Source organism: Oncorhynchus keta, unplaced genomic scaffold (assembly GCF_023373465.1).
Source record: "Oncorhynchus keta strain PuntledgeMale-10-30-2019 unplaced genomic scaffold, Oket_V2 Un_contig_7847_pilon_pilon, whole genome shotgun sequence".
In the NCBI taxonomy this organism is placed as follows: Eukaryota; Metazoa; Chordata; class Actinopteri; order Salmoniformes; family Salmonidae; genus Oncorhynchus; species Oncorhynchus keta.
The window spans coordinates 1-6,381 of NW_026289712.1; the positions used below are offsets into that span (position 1 = coordinate 1).

A 6,381-nucleotide genomic window follows, 5' to 3' on the forward strand; every position below is an offset into this window, starting at 1 on the left:
CAGCAGTGGAAACATTTCCTTTGCCCAAGTACACGGGGGGATTGTATTTAGTCAGCCACCAATTGTGCAAGTTCTCCCACTTAAAGATGAGAGAGGCCTGTAATTTTCATCATAGGTACACTTCAACTATGACAGACAAAAATTAGAAGAAAAAAAATCCAGAAAATCACATTGTAGAATTTTTAAAGAATTTATTTGCAAATTATGGTGTTAAATAAGTATTGGCTGACTAAATACTTTTTTGCCCCACTGTGCCCGGTAACTGGGTTAAATTTACAAGTAAGTGGAGACCATTCCTCAATTATGAATCCAGCGAACACCTGCTTCTTAGCTTTCCTGATGCCATTGTAAGTCATTTGACTGTACTCTAGTTGCAGACCCTTGCATGCTGGGCAGTCAACAAGAATGATATCTACTTAATGAGTAAGATCTGGGAAAGAGTGAGAGCTGGAGTAGAGTAATAGAGGATAGAGAGTGTCATTTATTTTAAAACTGTATTATAACTGTTGCAATTGTCCTAAACACCTGATTGAATCTGTTTGTTTCAGCTGAATCAAGACTGTCAAAACAACGGGTGGAGTCACATAGTTGTGGTCAACTCTGCAGGTAATGTTTCTACCAGGTAAGGTTACTACTGAACTATGTGTATGGTTCCACCCTTTTACCTTTATTTAACTAGGCAAGTCAGTTAAGAACAAATTCTTATTTTCAATGACGGCCTAGGAACAGTGGGTTAACTGCCTGTTCAGGGGCAGAACGACAGATTTGTACCTTGTCAGCTCAGGGATTTGAACTTGCAACCTTCCAGTTACTAGTCCAATGCTCTAACCACTAACCCTTTCACCCCTCAACATTATTAACTTGAAAATGACTTGTAATGATAACTAACAATAATAATGATATACCTTTATGAATAACTCTGGTCCTTACAGTACATGCTTTGTGAAGCTCTTTAAAGAAACATTTAAATAGATACATAAATAAAATCAGATCTAAACATATAACAGACTTATAAAGAAATGTGTAGACAGTGTAAGGTAAAAGTTGGATGTTATTTAAAGCTACAGTTTGGGATAAAAACAAGTACACAGAGACCCCACCACTTGTTTTGGCTAACAGCTGAGGAATGTAGCTAGAGAAATATAACCACAAATGTATACATGGTGTCACCTTCGTCGTATGAATCAGACCAAGGCGCAGCGTGGTATGCTTGCATTCATTCATTTATAAAAAGAATGACCACTGAACAAACGAATAAAACGAACCGTGAAGCTAATATGAATAGTGCAGACAGGCAACTAAACATAGAACAAGAACCCACATACACCAAAGGGGAAATGGCTACCTAAATATGATCCCCAATCAGAGACAATGATAAACCGATGCCTCTCATTGGGAACCATATCAGCCACCATAAACATACAAATACCTAGACCCACAAAACCCCTAGACAATACAAAAACAATACAAAAACTAGTTTATCAGTTAGGTAGCAGGGCAGCAGCAGTTAGGTAGCGGGCAGCAGCAGTTAGGTAGCTGGGCAGCAGCAGTTAGGAAAGGGGGTCTTTCACCTTACTATAAATTGTCTGTCTTTTACTTAACCGGTTAGTGAGGAAACCAGAAAAGCCTGTCTGGGTCCAGCCTCCCATCAACTCTTTCTTATCCAGGTGGAACAGGAAGCCATCATGGCTTTTAAAGCCGTGTGCAGGGCTATTAAAGCCGAAGCCCTGCAAGGAGACGATTGAAGTCTGGTGTAAACCTCAACTTATACTGTAGATCTACTGGAGACATCATGAGAGCCACTGCAGCCGACCTATTGGTCCTCTGTCTCCTGGCCGTCAAGTCACGATAAGTTACAATCTGAAACATGCTTGATCATCTTGGAATTGAGGAAGTTTGCTCCATAATTTCATCCTCCATTTTATTGGTGCAATCTACTCATATGTCTTTGTCGCCACAGCATGGTGCTGTCACGAGGCAGTGGACATCAAGAATATGATACAGATTGATGCAGGACTGGGGCAAGTGGTTGCAACTGACAAAAGTAAAATTTCCTACTACCTGGTAGATGATAAATGGATCTGCCTGTCGGGTTCCCTGAAGCATATTACTGAAGGTTATTTCACTAGGCAAGTCAGTTAAGAATATTTCTTATTTACAATGACGGCCAAACCTGGACTAATTGTGCACCACCCTATGGTACTCTCAATCATGGTCCCGATTTAATACAGTGGATTTGAACCAGGAACTGTAGTGATGCCTCTTGCATTGGAGATGTCATGCTCTTAGACCGCTGTGCCACTCGGAGCCTAGTATGGAGAGTGTCAGTTATTTTAAAACTGTTTCATATTATAGCTGTTGAAATTGTCCTAAAACCCTGATTGAATCTGTTTGTTTCAGCTTAATCAAGACTGCCAAAACAACAGGTGGAGTCACATTTATGGCAAGCTTTCTATGATTGAGGTGGAAACTGATGGTAGTGGGTCGTTGTCCTGTTGAAAACAAATGATAGTCCCACTAAGCGTCAACCCAGATGAGATGGTGTATTGCTACAGAATACTGTGGTAGCCATGCTGGTTAAGTGTTCCTTGAATTCTAAATACATCACAGACATTGTCACCAGCAAAGCACCCCACACCATCACACCTCCTCCTCCATGCTTCACTCTGCGTCTCACAAAGACATGGCGGTTGGAACCAAAATCTCAAATTTGGACTCTTTAGACCAAAGGACAGATTTCTACCGGTCTAATGTCCGTTGCTTGTATTTCTTGGCCCAAGCAAGTCTCTTCTTCTTATTGGTGTCCTTTAGCAGTGGTTTCTTTGCAGCAATTTGACTATGAAGGCCTGACTCACGCAGTCTCTTCTGAACAGTTGATGTTGAGATGTCTGTTACTTGAACTCGTGAAGCAATTATTTGGGCTGCAATCCCTGAGGCTGGTAACTCTAATGAACTTATCTTCTGCAGCAGAGGTAACTGATCTTCATGTCTTAAAGTAATGATGGACTGTCATTTTTGCTTATTTGAGCTGTTCTTGCCTTAATTAACATGAAATTGGTATTTTCCAAATAGGGCTATCTTCAGTATACCACTTCACTATCAACACAACTGATTGGCTCAAACACATTAAGAAGAAAATACATTTTACTTTACTGTACTCTACTTTTTGGTCATGTAGTGTAAGTGTTTAAAGATTATAACAAAATGAAATAAAAAATAACTTAAATACAAAATTGAAAATACATTTGTCCTCCAATGAGGGGGGTGGTAGGGGTAAAATGGTTACATCCAGTCTGTACAATGTAAACATTACATGGGTCCTCCTATAACACCGAGCAACCTTAGCAATCAAACAGCTCTACAAATATGCCACCTGCAAGTACAGTAGGGAGAGAAATAAGCTTTTGTGTGTATAGAACATTTCTGTGATCTTGTATTTCTCCTCATAAAACACAGGACCAACACTTTACATGTTGCGTTTTTTATTTTAGTTCAGTGTATATTATTATTGTGTGTCTGTGTGGGAAGGGTGGGGTTATGTCCTCCTCTCGTTAGTGTTTCCTTGGAACAGGTTGTTTGTCAAATATAAATAGCTCATTAATAATGATTTGATGAGGGTTGAAAGGTGTTTGCAGGGCTATATATATGAGGGGACAAAGTCTGTGTTCAACCAAACTTATACTGGAGATCTACAGAGACATCATGAGAGCAACTGCAGCCGTCCTATTGGTCCTCTGTCTCCTGACCATCAGTCACGGTAAGTTACCATCATCTGAAACATATTTTATGATCAACTTGGAATTGATCATGAAGTTGGCTCCATGATTTCATCCCCTTTTTGTTGCTGTACTCTGATGTGTCTTTGATCTGGTGTCTCCACAGCCTGGGACTGTCAGGGAAATAGTGGCTATCAAGAATCTGATGCAGATCGTGCAGGACTGGGGCAAGTGGTTACTTTACGGACACAAGTCAAATCCCCTACTACCTGGTAGGTAATGAATGGATCCGCCTGCCTGGTTCCCTGAAGCATATCACTGTAGGACCAGCAGGAGGATCTGCAGAGTGTCAGCAACGGGAACCTCATGTTCAGAAGTATGTGGCCGGTGAACTGGGTTCAATTTGTAGTAAGAGGTGGAGAACATTACTCAATTATGAACCCAGAGAACACCTGCTTCTTAGCTTCTTGATTACCATCAGAGTAAATTATACATGTTAACATTGTATGCCATTGTAGGTCATTTGGAAGTACTCGATCCCATACTCCTTGTTTTCTTGTCTGTCTCTCTGTCTTTGTGGTCTTCAGCGGTGTAAAGCAGCTGGATGCATAGAGATAGAGTTTGTTGTGGTGGCCAACATGGACTATGTTCCAGGGTGTCTTTCAAGAAGTGCCTCACTTGGCTTCATGGGTGCTGACTCATCCCTTCGAGGGATAATGTTGCCAGGAGCTGTGAAGTATTCTAGTTGCGGACATTTTGGGTGCTGGGCAGTCAACAAGAATGATGATATCTTAATGAGTGTAAGATCTGGGAAATAGTGTGAGAGCTGGAGTAGAGTAGTAGAGGACGGAGAGTGTCAGTTATATTAAAACTGTTTCCATATTATAACTGTTGAAATTGTCCTAAACACCTGATTGAATCTGTTTTCCAGTTGAATCAAGACTGCCAAAACAACGGGTGGAGTCACATTGACAAGCTTTCCATGATTGAGGTGGCAACTGATGGTAGTGTCTTTGGGGTCAACTCTGCAGGCCAAGTTTATACCAGGTAAAGTTGCTACTTAACTATGTGTATGGTTCCACCCTTTCACCCCTCAACATTATTAACTTAAATAACTTATAATAATAATGATATACCTTATGAATAACTCTGGTCCTTACAGTACATGCTTTGTGAAGCGCTTTTACACAAAATTAAAACAGATGCATAAATAAAATCTGGTAAATAGAAATCAGATCTAAACTTATAAGACTTATACAGAAATGTGCACACAGTGTACAGTAAAATCAGCAAAGGTTGGGTATCCTTTAAAGCTACAGTTTGGGATTTTAAAAAACTACTTGGCCATCCCACCACTTGTTTTGTCAAACAGATGAGGTATGTAGCTCAAATGTAACCATTCTCAAAGTGTATGGGGCTACGGATTCAATCAATATGGATCCATGAGAAAAATATATTTTTAAACACATTTTTTTTTTTAAAATAACATGATTTAGAAACAATTGAATGAAAACGTACACTTCTGATGCGGCTGTGTTAAGCTCAAGAGTCACAAGTTATATTCTTATAAAATCAATAGCTATATACAATTATTGAAGTCCAAAATGTTTTATAAACTTTGAACGCAAACCCAACCCTTTCTTCAACACAGAGACGGCATCACAGCCAGTAAACCAGAGGGCACTGGATGGAGCAATATCCCAATGTACTTGCCAATGAAGCACGTGACCTACGACCTGGGTCAGTCTTTTGGGTCATCTCCAAGTCTGGAGTCACCATGGTGTGCACACATTAGCCTCTCCTCTGCATCTGAAGGACGTTCGGGATCTGACAAGCTCACTTGCTAACTCATTGATGATCTCTGCCTGGAACAATCTCAATTCTCAACATTAATTCACAAGAATCCTTCATTTTAAAACCTATTGCTCTAACTATATTGTCAGTACTTTATCTCTATCAATAGTAAACACTGATCTTAATGATATTATAAAGAATTTATCAATGATGTTTTCTTACACAATTTGACAAGCAACAGCGTTATAAAAGTGTAATATTGATCAACACTTCAATTGAGCTTTGCCATGGCTGCTATTTGATCGAAGTGTAAACTTGGGCATGGTCACGATCCACATGGGTTTTGCTGTGTTTCAGAGGTCATCAATAGGATTGAATGGAATCCTTGTCATTATATAATCATTTCCTGCAAATAAAGCATTAATTTTGAAACTCATTTCAGTGTGTTTGAAATCATATTGAACAGGGGGATTTAAGGTAGCTCTGCAAAGATCCAGTTAAAGATCTGTTTTGTGAATCTTCTTACTTATAAAGTGAAATATGACTAGAGTGCTACAGTACTACAGTGTGCAGGAACTGGTGAACCTTAGTTCCTGATGCATAGTTTGATTGACAGCTGTCCTATTGGTGTCAGGTACATATTTGACAACACCTTTTACAGTGTGCTCTATTAAATATGTGTAACTACCCACTAATCACGACATTACTCTGAGGCAAATATGTAATTTATTATTAACAAATGACTAGTTGCCTAGAATGTAAACATATTGTGGAAACTCTTGCAGACCGTATTGCTCTGTAAATAGCCTGACTACCTCCCCCAGCAGAGGGGACACCTGCATAGAACTTCACAAACACTAAAATATCAATC

General features: G+C 39.6%; 1 pseudogene; it reads left to right on the forward strand.

The window, feature by feature from the left end:
• Positions 1-3,473: 3,473 nt before the first annotated feature.
• LOC127926585 (fish-egg lectin-like) lies at positions 3,474-5,946 on the forward strand (annotated as a pseudogene).
• The last annotated feature ends 435 nt before the right edge of the window (positions 5,947-6,381 follow it).